At 40.1% G+C, this 22,906-nt stretch overlaps 1 protein-coding gene across 4 annotated transcripts in view; it reads left to right on the plus strand.

Moving 5' to 3' along the window:
• LRMDA (leucine rich melanocyte differentiation associated) overlaps positions 1–22,906 on the plus strand; it is a 1,109,623-nt gene that overhangs the window by 790,808 nt on the left and 295,909 nt on the right. The gene's annotated exons all lie outside the window — the stretch shown is intronic.

The raw sequence follows: 22,906 nt of genomic DNA on the forward strand, positions 1-22,906 counted from the left end.
CAGAAAGGGCAGCTATGTGGACTTGTGGAAAAACTTCCTATGATTGCAACCTAAATTTGAAAATTTTCTACAGGTATTTAAAAGGGACTAAAAGGGACAACAGTGCATTTTTTTTTCTTTTTTTTTTTTTTTTTTTTGAGATGGAGTCTTATTCTATTGCCTAGGCTGGAGTGCACTGGTGTGATCTTGGCTCACTGCAACCTCTGCTCCCAGGTTCAAGCAATTCTGCCTCAGCCTCCTGAGTAGTTGGGATTATAAGTGTGTGCCACCATGCTTGGCTAATTTTTGTATTTTTAGCAGAGACAGGTTTCATCATGTTGGCCAGGCTGGTCTTGAACTCCTGACTTCAGGTGATCTGCCTCCCTCGACCTCCCAAAGTGCTGCGATTATAGGCATGTGCCATGGCACCAAGCTAAGAATGCATATTATGTGTCTCCTCTATGCAAGGTCTTTGTGTATCCTCTTCCAGTTAATCTTCAGAGAGGCCTAATAAACAGTCCCCATCCTTGTTCTGGAGGGGAAGCAGAGAAACTGAGAGATTGCTATGGCACATGGCGCTTGTGGTAAGCCAGGGGTGGAGTTAGACTCCAGCTGTGTTCTTACAGCCTAATGATGCAGGCAATTGGGTCCTCAGTTTACTTATTAGGAAACTGAGAATAAAAGACTTTCAGTAAGATGGCCAAGTTCATGACTTATTACGTGACAGAGCCAGGAATTTAACTCAAGTGTGCTGCCTGTAATTGTAATTGTAAACTCAAGGCTTTGTTCCCCAGACTCTGTTGCCCTTACATTGAAGGAATAAGGGCAACCCTCCCTCCTGTCCTCTCTACCCAGGGTCCTCTCAGCAGGTGTCTATCGCAAATCTGTTATTTACAGGGCATGTCCCAGGTGGGCATGCAGGAGGGGAAGGTCAGCAGGTAGAAACACATAAGGATATCCTTGACTTTGAGCTGACTTTTCTAACATCCCTAATTGGATAAATAAAGCTAACACAAAGAGAACACACAGAAAATGTTCAATGACAAACATGGACAGCATCAACAATGTAATAATAATTGTGATGACGTTAATAGCTAACATTTATTGAATGCATGCTATTTTAAGTATTTTCCATAAGTTATTTGATCACATATCCCATAAAGAAGAGTGTGGGATGGTGATGCCACTCTTACACACGTGGCAGGAAAGACACGGCTGAGGGTGCCACAGTCATAAACACAGAAACACAGATATATGGTCTCCTTATTGACTTTGTAATAATATTTGTGGCAATTTTAGCCATGAATTGAGTGGACATAAGGAAGCGGGTGAGATGGGTCAACCAGGTCAACTCCTAGGGAACCATGTTGGCAAATTTTCCTGCCTCATGCCTCACTTTGGTGAGATAACATTTTTAGGCATTTTAAAGAAATGCCCAAACTATCAGCCCTGTGCAAAGGGAGCATGGTTCGCTCTCTAGATAGTCAATTTGGGGGTGATAGGGGTTGGCCAGTTGCTTGCTTGGGTCTCAGGGAAGAGGTCCTGATTTTTCTGGTCATTCTTCCTCAATCCAAACCTCAGATTCAGGTAATTTCTACACGCTGCCTTAAGCTTCTTTAACCAATAAGCAACATTTCTCTTAAACACGGTCACCATGTCATTATCACAACTAAAAAAAGAATAATTCCATAGGACTTTTAGTACCCAGTTCATATTCTGATTTTCCCAGTTGTCTCAAAAATATCTTTTTCAATTCACTTTGTTTGATTCAGTGTCCAAACACAGCCTATACCTTTTATTGGGTTGCTGTATCCCTTTTATCTCTCTTAGTCTTAATCATCTCCTTTCCTCCTTCTTTTTCATCTTCTGTTTGTCTTTTGTGCGCTCGCTGCCCCTCCGCCGCCTCTCTCTCTCTGTCTCGGATTGATCTTTTGAGGAATAATTTGTCCCAGGCAATGGCCCACATTCTGATTTTGGCTGGTTGCTTCCTTGCTGTGCCTTCTAACTTACTCCTCCGTCCTCCCTCGGCACTTTCAGCAGGTTGTAACCTGCTGTCAGATCAAGAAATTGCTTGAATTCAAATTCAGCTTTTTATATGATGCTGTATACTTCCTATTGTATCACATCCTGAGACACATAATTAATATCTGATCATGGTAACTCTGTGAGGTGATGGATGTGTTAACTAACTTGATTGTGCTAATCATTACACTATATATACACACACACACACACACACACACACACACACACATGCATATGTCAAATCATTACATTATATACTTTAAACACCATATATGGTTTTATTGGTTAATTATATCTCAGTATAGCTGAAAAAATTTTAAAAATAAAAACAAAAACAATCCCATCAAAAAGTGGACTAAGCACATGAATAGGCAGTTCTCAAAAAAAGACATACAAATGGCCTACATATAAAAAAGATGCTCAGTGTCACTAATTATCAAGGAATGCAGATCAAAATCGAAATGGGATACCACCTTAATCCTGCAAGAAGGGGCAAAATACATACACACACACACACACACACACACACACACACACACACACACACACATATATATATTTTTTCATGGTTGTGGTGGAAAGGGAACATTTTTACATTGTTGGTGGGAATGTAAACTGGTACAACCACTATGGAAAACAGTGTAGAGATTCCTTAAAGAACTAAAAGTAGACCTACCATTTGATCCAGCAGTCCCACTCCTGGGTATCTACCCAGAGGAAAATAGCTCATTATGTGAAAAAGATTCTTGCGTGCACATGTTTATGGCAGCACAATTCACAATTGCATAATATGGAACCAGCCCAAATGTCCATCAGTCAATGAGTGGATAAATAAAATATGAGATAGATTGACACACACACACACACATACACACCCATGAAACACTACTTAGCCATAAAAAGGAATGAAATAATAGCATTTGCAGCAACCTGCATGGAATTGGAGACCATTATTCTAAGCGAAGTAACTCAGGAATGGAAAACCAAAGATCATATGTTCTCGCTCATAAGTGGGAGCTAAGCTATGAGAATGCAAAGGTTTAATAATGATATAATGGACTTTGCAATTTTGGGAGAAAGGGTGGGAGGGTGGTGAGGGATAAAAGACTACACATTGGGTACAGTGTATTCTGTTCAGGTGATGAGTGCGCTGAAATCTCAGAAATCACCAAAGAACTTATTCATGTAACCAAACACCACCTGTTCCCCTAAATCCTATTGAAATAAAAATAAAAAAATGTATATTATCGGTAGGTTCAGATGGTTCTTCCATTGGGAGAATCAGCTGGATTCTTCCATTGTGAAGTTCACAACCAACCTTTTATCTAATGTTTGAGTATCTTTTGATGATGATGACCTAAGTCCATTATTTCATTACAGGTTGCAGAATGACAATTTTCTTATTTTATCATCACTTTGTATCTATTACCCAGAATTTCTCTATGAAGACCTTTCCTCCATATAGTAATTGTTTTAAATCTTTTTTTCTCACAGCGGAAAACTTAGTTTAAAACATACTTTCTATGAGCATTGACTGTATGAAGTATGAATGTGAAGTGGTGTCAGATTCAGTGGAAGGCGGGGGATGAGGGTCTCCTGCAGGCACAGGTTTGACTTCATCCTCTGTTCCTGTAGTGGAAGCCCTTGAGCTCCAGCAGTACAGTTGGGGAATGCCCTGGTGAATAACACTGCCTGACCCCTGCACTCACCAGGCTTACAGTGTGGGGTCCTGGAGAGTGAAGGATATGCCTCTAGTACAGAGGGGGTAGGTGCTCCCAGCTTTATGACTTTGGGGTTGTTGGCCATAGTCAACCTTGTTTCCATATCCGTAAAGTGAGAATAAGAGCATTAACCTCACAGGATAGTTGTGAAGATTCATTGTACTAATGCTTATAAAATACTTGGCATAGTTTCGGCTGTATAACAATGCTTAATAAATGCTGGCTTGATCATTCTTAGGGTAATAATTTTGTTTTTAAGAGACAGAGTCTTATTATGTTGCCCAGACTGAAATGCAGTGGCTATTGACAGGTGAGATCCCACTGCTGATCAGCACAGGAGTTTTGACCTGTTCCGTTTCTGACCTGGGCTGGTTCACTCCTCCTTACTCAGCCTGGTGATTCCCTGCTCCTGGGATGAAACCATATTGATGCCGAACTTAGTGTGGACACCCAGTCAGCATAGTGCACTACAGCCCAGAACTCCTGGACTCAAGTGGTCTTCTCACCTCAGCCTCCTGAGTCGCCAGGACTACTGACTCTTGCATTGGTTTGCTAGGACTGCCATAACAAAGCATCACAACGTGGGAGGCTTAAAAACAACAGAAATGTATTATCTCATAGTTCTGGAGGCCAGAAATTGGAAATAAATGTGCCAGTGGGGCCCGGCTCCTCCAAAGACGCTGAGTAGAATCCTCTCTTGCCCCTTCCCCACTTCTGGTGGTAGCTGGCAATCCTTGGCGTTCTTTCACTTACAGACGCATCGTGCCAATATCTGCTTCTGTCACTGCATGCCTATCTTTTCCTGCTGTGTTTCTTCACATGGCATTCTCCTCTCTGCATCTTCACATTGTCCTCTTATAAAGATATTGAGTTAAGGGCCCACCGTACTCCAGACCTCATCTGAACTCATTACATCTGCAACGACTGTATTTCCAAATAAGCTGACATTCTGAGGGACTGGGGGTTAGGACTCAACATATCTTTCTAGGGGATACAATTCAACCTATAAAAATTGTGTAACAATACAACACCAAGCCCTACATGTTGAAATACACAAGGGTTCGGTCTACTTTATTGTTGGATGTGGCAGATCCACATTTCTTGCATTTTACTGTTTTCCTACTGGTTTTCTCTCAGATATGAGATGCTATGTAGTACAGAATGAGGACAAGTTGAGCAGCTCTTCCACATTTAGACCCAGAGCAGACACATGAATAAGTCCTTCTGTACTCCAAAGACGGGATAGGAGCAGGAAACATCAGCCAGAACATCTCCTATAAAGAGAAGAAGCAGTGAAGCCTTAGAGAACCCATCTATACCCCAGAACTCCCCAGCCAAGTTCATGCTGGCAGGCGCCCAGTGATTCTCCCATCCATATCATGACAAGGCTCGGAGTGAACTGTTTATTTATCAGTTCTTAATTGAGTTGATGTTTGCTCATGATTGCCAGTGGATGAGTAATTTATTACAGAGTTTGAGGAGTCAGATAGTGAAGAAATCATTATAAAGAGAAATTATAATAGAGTTCCCTGTACTCATGGGTCTGGTAATAAAAGATTGATATAATTAGATGGGGCTTGGTAACAAATACTATTACATTATGTCTGAATCTTATTTAAATATATTGGCCTTTTATCTTAAACTTATTAGTGGGTGGCTGTAGGTTACGTTGACACCTGCTAGCTCTTTAACTCTTGCAAAAGGAGGGCTGAGCTATACAAGGGAGTCAATCATTTGATGTTTAGAAACAATGGCATGGTATTCAGGGCAGTTCTCCCTGTTAGTTTTTAGAGGAAGAGCAAGGTGTAAGGGGAACTTAAACTTCCTCTCGGTCACAAACTTTCTGGATAACACATTCAGGGGCTGTGTTTCTCCGGGCTGTGTTTCTCCGTACTGTGGTTATGGCTACCTTGGAACCTTTAACTTGGCCAAAGTCATCCTTGAGAAAGCAGATAAAGGAAAGAGCAGGAAATAGACAAGGTAGTAAGAAAATGAGCTGTAGAGTAAGACGGGCCTGAGATTAAAACTTCACCATAGTGGGTTGAGTGGTAGCCCTCCAAAAGATACGGCTCCGTCCTATCCCTGGGACCTGTGAATGTGACCTTCAGTGGAAAATGAGTTGTTAGAGGTGTAACTAAGGATCTCAAGATAAGATCATCTTGAATAAGCCAGAGGGTGGGCGCTGTAAATTGAATGACCAGTGTCCTTGCAACAGACACCCAAAGGAGAGATCGATGGAGAAGAGATATGAAGATGGAGGTGGAGGCTGGACTTAAGTAGAGCTGTTAGGGAATAGATTTCTGTTGTTTTAAGCCACCAAGGTTATGGTAGTTTGGTGCCAGATCCCTGGAAAACAAATATACCAGTTTTATAATAAATTGCTTGTATGACTTTGGGCTAGACTCTTAATCTTTACAAGCCTCAGTTTCTTATCTGTAAAAGTTTGGTTATTACCCTTGTCTCTCAGTATTATGAGGACCACGAAAACTCACCCAACCCAGTGCCTGGTACATGACAGGCATTCAGTACACATCAGATTCCTTCTTCCATCACCTCCTACCCATTTTCCTACATGATGTTTCAACTTGAAATCTTTTTCATCTTCTACGCCTCCTAAAATGTCTGCAAAACTAACAGCCCTCCCCTGAAGAATGTTCCATTCTTCAGGAGCTGTTCTTAGGACTGTCAAATTAGAGGAGAAAGCATGGTACAGCTGGTGTTTTTGAGGCAGTTGGGTGAGAGCCATGTAGATATTAAAAGTTTTTCAAATGCAGTTCGTTGAATGCAGCCCTATAGAGAAGCAGCTGAAGTCCACATTGTAACTGCAGTGTGACTGGCCAGCTGGGGTCTATTTCCTTCACATGAGGAGGTCTCAGGGTACATTCCCAGCCACGGAGAAGAGACGACACATGGGAGGGGAGTGCGTATAATACTCTGGGCTGCAGAAAGAAGCCTATGTAAATGGCTTTTTGCTGGATGTCTTCAGTTGATTGATTTTAGGCCTAGAAAGTTGTGATTAATTACCTCCCACCAAATGCAGGCTGGGGAAGTCAGTGTGGGAATTTAGAGCATGACTGATTTAATAAATGTTTTCAGAACCATGTATTCTTCTGAGGCATCGGAATGATGAGAAAAAGAACACTGGTTAAGAGCTAGCAGAGGTAGGGTCTGGCTTCATTTCTGTCCTTGATTAGCTGTGTGACTTTGAGCCAGTCATTTAACCTCTCTGAGGCCTCAGCTTTATGGTGAGGCGGTTGAAGCAGTACACTGCAGTACAGCCAGTGCTCGACTTACGACCACGATTGGTTCCGACAGACCAGTCGTAACACGATTTGGTCGTAAGTTGAGTAGGCTATATGCACGCGGAGATGGTAGTGCTGCCGGAAGCTGGTCCACACTGTTGTACGCCCAGCTGGGCAACGTTTGCGCTGCCAGATGCGGAGCAGTCGTGGCTAGCGATTGTGGTCATAAAGTCGAATGGTCGTAAGTTGCATAGGTCGTAAGTCGATCAATACCTGTACTAGCATTCAGTGATTCTACAAAAGCTCACAGTGGTCCCCATGAGATCAGAGTCTACCCATGTAGCACACATTTTTTGTTGGTGTGCTTGTTGGGGAGAGAAGAATCACAGGAAGACAAGGGAAGAAAAAAAAAATTGATGTTCTTTTATATATACCATCCAAGGTTTCATCCGTCATCCAGGGGAGAACCAGAGAAGTTTTAAAGACTCAAGGCCTCCACTGCCTGGGCCAATTGAGGAGCCTGTTGATTACAGTCTTGCCATTTCTGAAAGTCATTGATAATCCAGTGCCTTGGAATAAGTAGTCAGGGGAGCCCCTGGGGGTGTGGCCCTTTTAGAGGGTAGGGGTGGTGGTTTTTTTTTTTTTTTTTTTAATGTTAGTCCGCCTCCCATTGTCTAGTATGTTGGAGCCAGTTTCCATGTATTATTCCCCATGTCTCTGAGCACTTTCTGATAAATTCATTGATGGTGAGAGGGAAGGAAATAGACATTTATTAAGTGCCCATGATGAGCTCCCTACTGGGAAGGACCTGTATTCACAGCCATCTTATGGGGCAATCACTTTGCCCCTATTTTATTATAAACCTGAGGCTTGGAAATGTTGGGCAAGCTGAATAAAGTCACTAAATTATTAAGAAGCAGAGCCAGGAGCTGAACGCAGGGCTGTATGAGGGTCTGTGCTTTCTTTGCCTTGACATCCCACCCTTATGCTATGACAGCTCTGGGCAAGCATTGTATGCAAGACACTGGGCTGACGGGAAGCAGCAGTAGGGATGGGGAGGATGGGGATAAAGAGGACTATGTATCATCCTTGTTCTAGAACATATCTAATTAGACAAATGAAACTAACATAAAGGGAATACCTAAGACAAGTTAACAATTTTATCGACAATATAATTAGAGATATAATAGCAGCTAACATGTATTGTACAGTATTGGCACATACTAAAGACTCTACAACTGTTTTCTCAATTGTCACCATCCCATGTCCATGTTTCATTGATGAGGAAGCTGTGGCATAGAGAGGCTTGGAAACTTTACCAAAGGTCACAGCCTTTGGACTTCCAATGGTGAGCCAGGATTCCAGTCCAGCCCAATGGGTTCCATGCAGTATTGCTGGTGTTGTCATCAAATAAAGGAACCCAAGGCCCACTGTAGGCTCATGAGGAGAGAGGAGTTTGGTCTGAAATGGTCCTGGTGGACTGAAGGGAGGAAATGAAACTCAAAAAGCCTGTATGGAAAAAACCCTGTGGTCACGTCCGAGAACAGGTTTCTAAAGCAGGTTCTTGCCAGCTCATAGTAGGACCTTGCAGTAGCTGCCAGGCTTCTTCCGTACCTCCTGTCCCATCTTGTGGCTAACAACCTGTTTCCTTCTGCATTCTAACCTTCTGAGAATTCTCCCTCAAATGGTGAGGCCATTGGAAGGCAGTTATTTTTGGAGCATGCCTTGCCTGAGGCAAGCATGTGCTTGGATCAAAGGGTGCAGAGAAAGCCATCCTAATCCATAGCTGACAGTGGAACAGCAATAGGGTCCGAGAGTGTTAGCTCCTGCAAGCTTTCTGGAAGCACAAATAGGAGTGAGTGCAGCAGAATTATGGCCCTGGATCAGTTCAACTGGCATTACTTATGTAAAAGCAAGAGCTTTGTCAACTGCAATCCTACTTTAAAGGGTGTGTGGGATTGAGACAAGATGGCTTGAAGGGACGGGCCATGTGCTCTGTCTTTGCATTGTACACAATTGTCCCTTGTCCTAAAAGACCAGGTAGATTTGATAACTACATAACAAAGACGGGTGCAGCTAAGGGAGGAGGGGAATACAAAAAGAGATGGGTTAAAAACAGCAGAGCCAGGTCAGGTTTTGGAGAGTAACTAGTCACTGATTGCAGTTAGATCCTGAGTTAACATATTTTAGGGGAAAACAATGGATTTGAATGCCATTAGCAGAGCATGCATTCTTCAGGTTCTTTTATACCAGCCAGCTTCACTCATTCCAGTGACTATCTTGTCTTACCTCCCCTGTCCGTCACTGTTTCTCTCTGGCCCCAGCTATCCCAGAATAGTTTAACTCATTGCATATCAAGAAACTGCGCGTTGGAGAGAATAAAGTGACTTAAATAGATGACTGGGTACTGGGTTAAAATACAAAACTGCATTTTCTGATTTCTAGTTTGATATTATCCCCCAATGCTATACTGAAAGCTGGATTTTTCTGTCTTTAAGGCATGGAGAAAAGTGAGGGAGTCTTGGGGTTTCTCTGAATTTGAGGCAACATCCTTAACATTGGGCGAGGTAGTCTGGCTATTAACTGTGAAACTCTGTGGAGTGAGCTTAGTTGAAGGGGATTGAACAAGCCGTTTCAGAGCCCAGGGCCTCTGTGACAACCAAACACATTTGCCGTTTGGAAAATAATTATAGATCCTTTTGAGATACTCAGCTGCGGATAAAACTGGAATACTCTGGCTAGAAAAGTGCTTGCTATGAAATCTATTTACTTAGTGTGATAGATTGTTAAAAAGGGCCATTTTTTTTCTATCCCTGTATGCATGACCCCCCCACCCCTCCCCAGCAAGGTATCTATAACATTCCTTCTATCAACAGTAGAGTTTCTCTACCGACTCCTGGAACTGGGGCTTGACCTTGTGACTTGTTCTGGTCAGTGGGGCATTAGCAAACACGATGTATCAGAGGCTTAGAAAGTATTTGCATGTGGGGCCCTGCCCTCTTCTTGATACCCTGAGACTGCCATGTAAAGAGACTGGGGTGCTTTCCAGAGGTTGAGAATATTTGGAGTAGACAAAAGGTGACCCAGTACACTCCCTGGACCAATAGTGAAAGCACCTACATTTTTGCTCAAAAGTCCTAGTGAAAGGTGGTTATATGCAATCCTATCATGTTTCCTTAATGGGGAAAGGACACGGGTGTCCATATATGCTGGTGAATCCTGCCTCTTCACTGGAAAACATGTGGCTTGCAGTGATTCAGTGGAATGGCCTTACCCCAGTAGTCCAGGACAGTGGCTCTCAATTAGGAGCTATTTTGACTTCCAAGAGTCATTTAATAATGTCTGGATACATTTTTAATTTTTCTTTTTTTAAACGGAGTCTTGTTGTGTTGCCTAGGCTGGAGTGCAGTGGCTCAATCTGGGCTCACTGCAACCTCCACCTCCCAAGTTCAAGCGCTTCTCCTTTCTCAGCCTCCTGAGTAGCTGGGACTATAGGGGTGTGCCACCATGCCCAAAAAATTTTTTGTATTTTTAGTAGAGACAGTTTCACCACGTTAGCCAGGATAGTCTTTATCTCCTGACCTCGTGATCTGCCTGCCTCGGCCTCCTAAAGTGCTGGGATTTCAGGTGTGAGCCATCATACCTGGCTATATTTTTAATTTTTGTACCCCCAGTGCAGGAGTATGCTACTGGCATGTAGTGGACATAAGCTAGGGATGCTGCCAAACATCCTACCATGCCCAGGACAGTCCCCACATCCAAGAATGATCAAGTCCGAAATATTGATGGTGTTGAGGTTAAGATACCCTGATCTGGGCAATCGTTGACTTCATGTCAGTGTTTTCCGAGTTCCTTAAGGTATCTATGCAATACTTCACCAGACTCCAACCCTAGCCTCATCTTCTTCAAGAGCAAGTTCTCTCTTTGGGAATCTTTGAAGAGTCAATCAAAAACCTATCTTCACTTCCTAAAAGATGCCTCTTTAGGGCTGGGTAAAGATGATTTTCTAATTGTAAAATGCCTTCCTAGCCCTAGATGTTGTGCTTATATTGCAGAGAAGTAGATTGAATGCGTGAGGTAAGGGCATGGATCAAGGTGGGAAGTCAGACATGAGCAGAGCTACATTTCCAGAAAGTATGAGTTCAGTCTACTTTTTGCTTATGGACCACAAAGATGGCCATCACCTCTCTAAACCTTGGAGAATTCTAAAATTTTTCTGGGAGAGGAACATCTCTATCACATCTGCCACAGTGGAAAGCTTTGTGCAGGATAACACATAATTGGCTTGAGAACAGAGTGAGCATGTGTGGAAGGGCCTGTAATTTTTAATATGACATTGGCCATAATATATCATGTCATACCACCCACTCACAGCAGCCTCATCATATGAAATGCTAAATGCCTTTCTTATCAACACTTGATGGGAAAATGCTGTTCTGGCATCTTCCTCTGAGGGAAACAGAAATTTAACCATGTTCCTCGCAGCCTAGAACTCTGTACACAAAAATCAGACTTGTTTTTCTCCCTGAAAGTTTATAGGTATTTACAAGGACTCATATCCTGTTTGCTATTTGGAGGGGCAATGAAGTGAGAGAGTATTATGTAGCAAGTTTCTTTTTTCTGAGATTTGCTCAAGCTGCTCCATGACTTTAAAAAAAAAACAACAACAACAAAAAAACAAAACCCAGATATGACTCCCCAGTTTTATGGGCAGCTTGCTGTTTTCTAGTGTTATTTTCTTCACTGACTTTCTTGGCAACGCCATGGTTTAGTACTCCTGGAGGGTGGTTAGATTCTCAGTGAGATGCGTCTGTCATAAAACACTGACCCTAGAAAAGGAGGTTCAATTCGTGATCCAGGGTGAACTCCTTGTGTTTTAGTCCTATTAAATTAAAAAACCAGCTTTTGCCGAGTGTTCCAAGACTGGCCTTTTTTCTTCCCTGTTGCTGGCAACTCTCAGGAGGTGCAGACTTTCTTCAGAAGAATGATGGCATCGATGAAGGAGGGGGAATCCATTCTTATGTTATTAGAGTTTTATGAACCCTTTCTTAATATTAGAATAGAATTCTACAGCCAAGAGAAAACTGTGTCTCATGTTCAAAGAGGCAGACAATTGGAAGGAATATATTCACCTTCTGAAAAGTTTTAAAGAAATAGAAAATATTGCTTCTTTTTAAATATTTGCCTGGGTATGACCACTTAATAACTTTTAATAGGTCACAATACTGCATTTCCAGGTGATCAACTAAAATGCTTGGAGCATGGGTTCTGTTTAATTTAATTGCCTGGTTAACTCACAGCAAATCACAAAATGTTTATATATTTTTATTTATAATTATGTTTTTGAGACAGAGTTTTGCTCTTGTTGTCCAGGCTGGTGTGCAGTGGTGTAATCTCAGCTCACTGCAACCTCAGCCTCCCAGGTTCAAGTAATTCTCTTGCCTCAGACTCCTGACTAGCTGGGAGTACAGACATGTGCCACCATACCCGGCTAATGTTTTTTGTATTTTTAGTAGAAATAAGGTTTCACCATGTTGGCCAGCCTGGTCTCAAACTCCTGACCTCAGGTGATTTGCCTGCCTCGGCCTCCCAGAGTGCTGGGATTACAGGTGTGAGCCACCTCACCCAGCCACAAATTTTTCATTTAACACAGTTGAATATGATTTTGTGACTAGGGTTCTAATTGCTGAGTCCATCAGTCTTCAGCTGGAGAAGGGGAGAGGGAAGATGCACTGATCCCCAAAGATCCCCTGGCATTTTGTGAAGCAAGATTGAAAGATGACTCCTGAAAAAAATTAGTTAGTTTGACTCTCTTTTTAACTGCATTCCTAATAATTTGGACTTTACTCATTTAAGGTGGTTATGAGAATTGAGTGGATATAAGGAGTTGCAGCGGGTGGCACATTGCAAGCTTTGATGGTAAATTATGGATATTAGGATATGTGTGTACTTTGATTTATAAGCAATGATTTTTTTTTTTTTTTTTTTTGAGACGGAGTTTCACTCATGTTACCCAGGCTGGAGTGCAATGGCGCCATCTCGGCTCACTGCAACCTCCGCCTCCTGGGTTCAGGCAATTCTCCTGCCTCAGCCTCCTGAGTAGCTGGGATTACAGGCACGCACCACCATGCCCAGCTAATTTTTTGTATTTTTAGTAGAGACGGGGTTTCACCATGTTGACCAGGATGGTCTCGATCTCTTGACCCGTGATCCACCCGCCTCGGCCTCCCAAAGTGCTGGGATTACAGGCTTGAGCCACCGCGCCCGGCCTTATAAGCAATGATTTTTATAAAATGTTATGATAAATTTCAAGGCTGACCTTGAAGGAGAATACTAACATAACTTTGGAAAACCAAAAAATAAAAAAGGGTATCCGTTTCTGATCCTGAGTGGTTTTCAGATCTCGTATTTGGAGCATTTAAATTTAAGTTTGAAGAAGTAGGACTGAGGTCACATCTTTTGTCCACTGGACATTGTTTCTGATGAATAAGTACTAAAACTCCTTTGAATTTGGTTTTCCCCTTAGATAAGAATTTATTTTTTCCATACGGTCTTTTCTTTGCACCTGAAGGAGCATTGAGAGTGAAAAATAGAGACCTGTTTCCTGTTCCTAACTGGAGCCCTCCAAGGTTGTCAAACTAGAGCAACAACTTTGTGGGATTTATGCCTGGGACCTGTCAAAGTAGAATTATCATAGCAAACCCTCTCTGCTATCAATCAAAGGGGTATTGGGGATGGCAAGGGCAGGCATTTTTCAAATTTCTTTACTGCACATATTTAGTCTTATGCCTGGGGGAGGAAGAGCTCCTTTGAACAGTTCTTGTAGATTTCTTTTCCATCAGATGGCAGCTCACAAAACTATTTAATCTTCCCCAAAGGGCTTCTCTCATTGGCCTGCTGAGAAAAACATCCAAGGAAGAGAGAAAGGAGGGGAAGACAGGGACAATCCAACAGCAAATCCTAGAAAATAAGGCATTGCATTCAGAAGACGCACAGTCTAAGTCTGGTCACACTGATGTCACGACTTAGAAAGCACACTGTCCATTTAAGTTTGTCTCCCGTCACTTCTTTAAGTATCATGTGGACATTTAGCAACAGCACAAAGCTGACACTTCTATTATAGCGGTGTGAGTATTCTTTTCTCCTACAGAGCCATTTCCCACATTTGTCAAGACAAAGGTTGAAGGTGACCGGACAAGGGAAATGGGTCACCCATTCATTCCCGTCTGTCAGAGGTTTGCTTTGTCCATGATAACATTCAAGGAGCATGTTTATCTATCCTGCTACTGGAGGTTAAGACAAGGGTAACAAAAAGAAGAGAAGAAACCTTGTTTGAAAAGTTTACAAATCCTGCCGTGAGGGCTGTAAACAGAGTCCAGCCGGTGGTGGAACGTGTTAAATACTGCCACATTGATAGGGACCTGGTTCCCCAGCACTAGAAATCCACTCATGTAAACAGAGGAACTGTTGCTGTGAATCGGGTCTGTTTTGACTTAAAGCCTAAGAAACACATTGCCTTCAAAGTGAATTCTTAGGTGTCACTTCCCATAAGTTATGGCAGAAGATTACAAAGCTACTGATATAACATATTAGTTTGATGGACAGAATTATACCCCCAACGCTTCCTGCACTCCCCAGTGACGCACACTAAGTTAGTGTGCTGTGACAGCTGCCTTGATTTACCACCAGTCCGGGAGGCCAACCGGGAGAGGGAACGTTCACATGGACGCAGGGCCTGAGACTGGCCTGGAGCCTAGTTTATAAAGCTGCCCTCTAATTCACCACAAATGTGTCACCATTAAAAGAGGAAAAAAGGATTGCAGATAATAAATACTCTTTAATTTATTAGCTAACAACAAAGAGATCAGAGCCAGTTGTGATGTGATTGTTTGACATAATATTGTCAAGGAAAAAAAAGCTAAGTTGACCAGAGAGGTAAATTACACATTCAAGCAGATGCATCAACTCTTGGCTTGTCATAAGCCCAGCTAAACAAAACACCACGCAGAGGGGAGGACTGGCCAAGAGCAGAGCCATTTATCTCTGAAAGAGACATATTCAAGAGCAAGTGAAATAAGACATAGTTCTTTTGGACTTGGTCAGAGGCCAGGTTTTAACTGTTATAAATTAAATGTTTTGTGTATAGGATTTGGCAACTCTAGTTACTTTTGTCATGGTAGGGAGATGTTAGGTTTTTCTGCCTGTCTTAAACTCATGGTTTGGTCAGCTAGGGGACGTGTGTCCCTACTGCTAGGTATTGGAGGATCAGCGCCTTCTGATAATTAGAGCAGATACTGGGAAGGCTTCTGTATGTGGCCTGTGATAAAATCAGTGGCTTTAGAAAAACTTGTAATCACCCTTGTTTTCTGTGATTCTTCCTCTGCAGTTGTTCAGCAACATTCACACAGGTCACCAGGCCAGGATTCACACTGATATTAGAGTCATGGGACCTGAGGATTGGAAGAAACATTTCACCCCATATCCCACCCGGGACATGCAGACAGTTGTGTATGAGCTGGGCAACTTCCAGGGAGGCCAGGTATCTGCCATGTGTTATTGTAATAGAGCTCAGAGTCAACCAGTGCCTGCTGGCCTTTTATTTTAGGCTACTGCTCAGAAAAACTCTCCCATCCATTGCTTGGGAAATTGAGTTTTCAGATCTAAGTGGGTACTTTTGCTTTGTTTTGCATATTATGGGTCCTTGGGTTAAGTCTATTGTAAGAACACAGATTTCTGGGTTTTCTTCAACAATCCAGAGGCAAGGATAGAGGCTGGTGGGTAGGCCTAAGGAATCTCCATTCTCAGTGACATTGACTCATGGATCAACTTTTTTTTTTTTTTTTGGTGTAGTTAATTGATCTGCTGTGAATTGACCTGCATCTCATTTATTTGTTGCAAGGCAGTATCATGAAAGATTTTTGTCAGATGTCTTATTGAAACCAATATGTTATGTTTATGGTTTTACTGAAATACCAGCTTAATAACTGTTTCTAAAAGACAGAGCCATTCAGTCCACAGCCATTGCCATCACGAGGTCAAGAGATCAAGAAGCCAGGGAGGGAGAGAGAGAAAGAAAGAGATTGATTTGGCCTAGCTCATTCTAGGTAAAAAGGCACTAGCTCTTAAAAGTTGCTACTATCTTTTCAAGGTGCTCATGTATCATATATTTAATGTAATCTTTTACAAATTAGTGTCTTATTATTTTCAGAACCTTCATTCTTCCTTTAAAAATTCAACAAAAATAAGAAGTATTTGCCCAAATTTGCTTTTTCAAATATTAGTAACATTGTTTCCACGATCAGATACATAAGAAATTTTTTGTTGTTGCTATTGTAAAATAAGATACTATTTGTATAGGTCTAGAGAGCTATGTTTCATAAGGTCTCTAGGGGCTCTTTCTTTGATTTCTTTTTTTCTTTACACTCATCAGTCCAGCCTAAAGATACAATTTAGTGTTGGAGAAAATAACCACAAAACAAGAGCTTAGTTTTAATCATTCTGCCTTTTCTCTCATTTGTGGTTTCTGTTTTTAAAAACTGTTTTCCAACAGTAGACTTATTTTCTTTCTTTAAACATTGTTTTCATAAACTACTTAAAATCTGAGTTCACTAGAATGTGCCCCATGTGGTTAAACTAGTTTGTCTTCTTTCACTGTTTTCCCATCCTCAAGCTTCCCCAACCTTTCTTGTTGTCAATTTTCATAGTTACATATTCAGTATTTCACTTTTAGTAGCATCCTTCCTTCTTGAATTTCATGTCCTATTGAGATAAATATCTGAGGAAATATCATTTTATACTATACTGAAATGTTATAGTATCTTAAAAACACTAAAGCAAATTCAATCAAGAGTAATCATATATTTATGTTCCAAAACATGCAAAGTTATCTCCAATTAGGCATGATCACTTTCTCTTAGGGGTGTCGTCATCTTCCATATCACCAATCTTTTTATTTTATAAGTTTTATGTTGGCATTTGTTATGCTATATAATGTATAATATGTTATGTTGCTACTTTTTAAATACGTACTTCTGCATAATTTTCTTGGTTTCCAAAGAGGATTTTCCCCTTTCACATCTTCTCATCTCCCCTCTCTATTGGAAATACCTTTCTTTTGAACAAGGTGTACTCTTCCACTGCCACATTCTGGGCATGATTACCCATCACCATGAGTTTAGTTCAAGTTCATTTTATTTTAGGAAGTTACTACCAGTTTTATAGGAACAGTATGCTTTTATCATGTCAACTCCCTGTTCAAAACCTTTCAGGGCCTCTTCCTTGCATTTGGGATACAGTCACAAATCCTTAGCCTGGCTTCTAAGGTCCACTTAACCTTGACCTCAATGTACTTTTTTAGCCTACCCTTCCAGACTTTCCCTATTTACACTTAGACTTTCAAATCAACTAATCTGCTCATAGCCAGGGACCTGATTTGCTCTTTTATACATTCACCTCTTTGGGCTTTTTCCTTTTCTAGTTTTCTTAATTAAAAAAGAGTCACCAAAAAGGTTGTTAAAATAAAATATCTTTCATTAAATATATATTTTTTGTCTATGAAGAATAAAATAATTTTATTGTGCAAAATGAACTTTTGAAGTCTAAGAAAGAACATAAAGTTTGGAGCCAACCAAGATTAAAAGTGACTCACAATACTACCGAAGAAGGCAATCTTATAGGGTCTTTTAAGTCAACAAGGATTTATGAGAGAGTGCTTGGTGATTGTGTGTTGCATTTCCTCTGTAGGAAATAATACCTAGAATTTGAAAAGCATAGATTCTGAAGGATGACTTCATACTAAGGATATTAGGAGCCCACTGTTAACCATCTCAGTCTTGGGTACCTGAAATATGCTGACATTCCTACACATGGCTGTGTCTCACTCTTATTATTCAGTCCACAGCCATTGCCAGGATAGATAAAAAGCAAGTGTCATTTCACATCAGACCAAGCTAGGAAAGTACATCTTTCCTCAACCAAGAAGATGGAGTACGAACCAGACCACATGGCCCAGTGGATGGGAATTGATGGTGCATACAGTAGCTTTAAAGCAGCATCCAGCAAAATAGATTTAAATCATTCTGAAAGAAATAAATCCTAACAATGGATACATTGTGCTGAATGAAATGAAGCTCAGGAAAGAATTGATTAGGAAGTATACCAAATGGAATAAAATGTAGCAGAAAGGCACATATTGGAGAGAATAAAATATGTTTCAGTCTGAAGGGAATTGAATTTACTAAGATACAACTGACTGGCTATAAAGCAGATGAATAAAATATGCAGTCAAGTCAAATGGACGTTCAATGGGAATAAGTTAATATAGATCAATGGCATGTGATCAGTTTTATTCTTCTAATTCTTTGACTCATTGTGTGTAATATCTTTAGCTCTCTCAAGAAAATCTGGGGCTTTACCTGAATCCTGAAAGAGGGAACTCACCTTAAAGGGGTGTATGATTAATGGAAATTAATTGGAAATAGGTTTTCGTTTGTTGGCTTGTCTTGGTCCAGAGAACCATAATAATTTTCTGGAATTAGAAGGATTTTACAATAAATTGCAATAGAGCATCACAGCGAAGACTACATAAGCACCTTTTCCTCCATTGAAAAGTTAGTTTTATCTTGTCACTGTGCTGAAACGCTTAGAGCCGTCAACTATCTTCATTTCTCCTTCTAGAAAACTTGGAAATTTTAGGTCGATATTGAAATTCCCTAGGTGGGAATTTTCTCCCACATACAAACATACTCAATAAGCACTTCTCTTGTGCTTCAGTTAGAATCCTTTGGAGAATACTTGATATGTAATTCTCAACATGAATGAAGCTTATTTTCAGTGTTATTCACAGTTGCATATCAAAGACAAGGAGGGATGACAGCGGTCTGCTCCAGGTACAGATTATGAGGGGATGCATTGTTTGTAGAAAGTTTTGAAACAATAATAAAACCAACTAAAATTCTATGTATATTTTATTATCACCATGTACTGGCAATTCAGACAATTAAAGTGATAAAAATACTCATCTCTGGAAAAAAGCTGTCAGTCTAAGTTCTAAGTAATTTCTAGGAATTCTGTTGTATTTTAAAATAATGCTTATTATTGTTTATTACATTTTAACACACTGAAAAGTTTATCTTTTGGCTGGGCATGGTGGCTCATGCCTGTAATCCCAGCACTTTGGGAGGCCAAGGAGGGCGGATCATGAGGTCAAGAGATCAAGACCATCCTGGCCAACATGATGAAACCCCATCTCTGCTTAAAAAAATAAATAAGCTGAGTGTGGTGTCACACACCTGTAGTCTCAGCTACTTCAGAGACTGAGGCAGGAGAATCGCTTGAACCCGGAAGGCGAAGTTTGCAGTGAGCTGAGGTTGTACCACTGCACTCCAGCCTGCTGATGGAGTGAGACTCTATCTCAAAAAAAGTTTATTTTTTAAGACATGTTACATTCTCTATGGAGTTAATCTGGAGAACTCCTAGCTCTCCAGGAAGCCTTAGCTTACATGAATTTAACTATAAGTTCACAGCGGTTTAGAATTATTAGAGATCACATCACAGCCAGTGTCTTTAAAACCTCAGTAGTATATATTTCTGCATTTGGACAATACATTTGAAATAGGCAATCACAGAATAATGATTGAGAGATAAAGAAGCAGGCCTTGAGTTATTTTAGTTCTGTCATTCAATGAGACTACTCGGAGCACTTACTTGTATTTAACATTTAAAACAACAAAAGAAAATGAAGTGCATTATTTTTTCTTTGGCAAGTGCAAATTTAAGCTCATGCATGAAGAACTCTAATAGATTGGAATAATAGCTTTAAATTTACAATTTAATTTTCTTTTTAATTTTTAATTATTTCAAAATAAAAGCAAATTAAGAAAAAATAATAATTACTAATTATGTGATTATAGCTGAAAAGAATTTCATTTTATGGAGTAAGGGGGTATTAATAGTTATCTGCTCTGGGTATCAAATATGCTAACTACGGTACTGGATTTATTTTTTTTATTTTTTATTTATTTATTTTTTTTTAAGAAGAAGTCTTGCTCTTATCACCCAGGCTGGAGTGCAATGGTGTGATCTTGGCTCACTGCAACTTCCACCTCCCAGGTTTAAGTGATTCTCCTGCCTCAGCCTCCCAAGTAGCTGGGATTACAGGTTCCTGCCACTACACTCAGCTAATTTTTATATTTTCAGTAGAGACAGTGTTTCACTGTGTTGGCCAGGCTGGTCTTGAACTCCTGACCTCAGATGATCTGCGTTCCTTGGACTCCCAAAGTGCTGAGGTTGTAGGCATGAGCTACTGTGCCTGGCCAGCACTGGGTATTTTTATTTATTTATTTTTGGTTATAGATGATAAAACAATTCAAATTGCTGAAAAAATATGTAATTTAATACTTGATCAATTTGCTTTTATTTTGCAACAAACCACCTCAAAATGTAATGGCTTAAGATAATAGTTATATATAAGGCCACAATCCTGTGGGTTGTCTGGGTGCTTCTTATCTGGATTGACTTGGTTGGGGCTGGATGGTTGCAAATGGCGTCACATGTCTGGGGCTCAACTGAGATGGCTGGAAGAGCTTTCCATGTGATCTCTCTTTTTCCAGGATGCTAGCCTGGGCATATTACCTGGTGGGAGAAAGATTCCTCTAACAGGAGAATGAAAACTCCATACTCAAGTACCTTTTAGGCATTTACTGATTGGACAAAACAAGTTACATGGCCAAATCCATATAGGAGGGGTGGAGAACCAGACTCTATCTCTTGAGGGATGAGCAGTAAGGTTACATTGCCCAGGGAAGTATATATAGAAGCAAAAGGAATTTTTGCATCCATTTTTGTGAAAAATCTACCACCTATCAATCAGGGTTGTGTTATCTCCAGATATTCAAGTAACATTGGCAGTAATTTCCATCTTCATACTCCATCTCAGTTCTACTTTTTAAATGTAGTTCAGGTAGGCTTTTTAAATTAAATGTGTTTTTTTACTTGGCATATGAAACTTGTACCTATTATGGGATACCCAGTGATGTTTCAATATATATATAATGTATTGCCTGATCAGATCAGTATAATTAGCATACCCCTCATCTCAAACATTGATCATTTCTTTATGCTGGGAACATTCAATATCCTTCTTCTAGCTATTTGGAATGATATATATTATTGTTAACTGTAGTCATCCTACAATGTTTTAGAACATAAGAAATGATTCCTCTTATCTGGCTGTAATTTTTCATCCTTTAACACATCCCTCCCTAACCCTGTCTTTGCTCTGCCCTTCTCAGCCTCTAGTATCATCTCTTCCACTTTTCATTCTATGAGATTATCTTTTTTTAGCTCCCACAATATGAGTGAGAACATGTGGTGTTTAGTTAGCTCTGTTCCTGACTTATTTCACTTAACATAATATCCTCCAGTTTTATCCATGTTGCCATGAATGACAAGATTTATTTTTATGGCTGAGTGATATTCCATTGTGGGTGTATATACTACATTTTCTTTATCTACTCACCTGTTGTTGGGATACCTATGTTGAGTCCATATCTTGACTATTGTGAATAGTGCTGCAGCAAACATGGGGGTGCCAATGTCTTTTTGATATAATTTCCTTTCCTTTATATAAATTCTTAGTGGAAGGATTTTTGGATCATATGGTAGTTTTATTTGTAGTTTTTTAAAGAATCTTGATACTGCTCTCCACAGTGGCTATACTAGTTTACATTCCCACCAGTAGTGTAAAGAGTTCCCTTTTTTCTCTATCCTCACCAACATTTGTTATTTTTTGTCTTTTCGATAATGGCCATCTAACTGGGGTGAGATGATTTCTCATTGGTGTTTTGATTTACATTTCCTTGATGATTAGTGATATTGGGTATTTGAAAATATATTTCTTGGCCATTTGTACATCTTCTTTTGAGCAATTTCTATTCAGATCATTTGCCCATTTTCATTCTTAATTTTTCCTTCACTCAGTTGTTCAGGAGCATGTTGCCTAATTTCCATGTATTTGTATGTTTTCCAGCATTCCTTTTGATACTGACTTCTAGTTTTGTTCTGTTGTGGTCTGAGAAGATAACTTGATATAATTTTGATTTATCAAAAATTGTTGAGACTTGTTTTGTGGCATAACATGTGGTCTCTCCTGGAAAGTGTTGCATCTGCTGATAAGAATGTGTATGCTGTAGCTGTTGGGTGAAATGTTACATAAATGTCTGTTAATTCCATTTGGTCTCTGGTGCAGTTTAATTCCAACATTTCCTTGTTGATTTTCTGTCTAGACTATCTGTTCAATGCTGAGAGTAAGGTGTTGAAGTCCCCAACTATTATTGTATTGGGGTCTATATCTCCTTTTAGATCTAATACTATCTGTTTTATATATCTTAGTGCTCTGGTGTCGGGTGCATATACATTTATAATTCTTAAATTCTCTTGCTGAATTGATTCCTTTGTTATATAATATCCTTCTTTGTCTCTTTTCAGAGATTTTGACTTGAAGTCTGTTTTGTCTGACATAAGTGTAGCTACTTATGCTTGCTTTTGGTTTCTACTTGTGTGGGATATCTTTTTCCATTCCTTCAGTTTAAGTCTATATGTATCTTTACATGTGAGGTGAGTTTCTTGTCTACAGCATATAATTGGCCTTTTAAAAAAATATTCATCCTATGTTTTTTTGATTGGAGAATTTAATCCATTTTTATTCAAGGCTGTTACTGATAGGTGAGGACTTTTGTCATTTTATTCATTTTTATTCATTTTTTCCTGGTATATCTTGTGTTCTTTATTCCTCTCATTATTTAATTTTGCACTTGGATGTTCTCTGTAGTGACAAGTTTCTCCTCTTCTTTTGTGTATTGGCTTGCTTCTTTTCTCTTTCTTCCTTGTGTATTGTCTCTACCAGTGAGTATTTTAGTCATTTTTTGCATGTTTTCATGG

The sequence above is a fragment of the Sapajus apella genome, unplaced genomic scaffold, assembly GCF_009761245.1.
Source record: "Sapajus apella isolate SASKATOON/1434 unplaced genomic scaffold, GSC_monkey_1.0 scaffold94, whole genome shotgun sequence".
In the NCBI taxonomy this organism is placed as follows: Eukaryota; Metazoa; Chordata; class Mammalia; order Primates; family Cebidae; genus Sapajus; species Sapajus apella.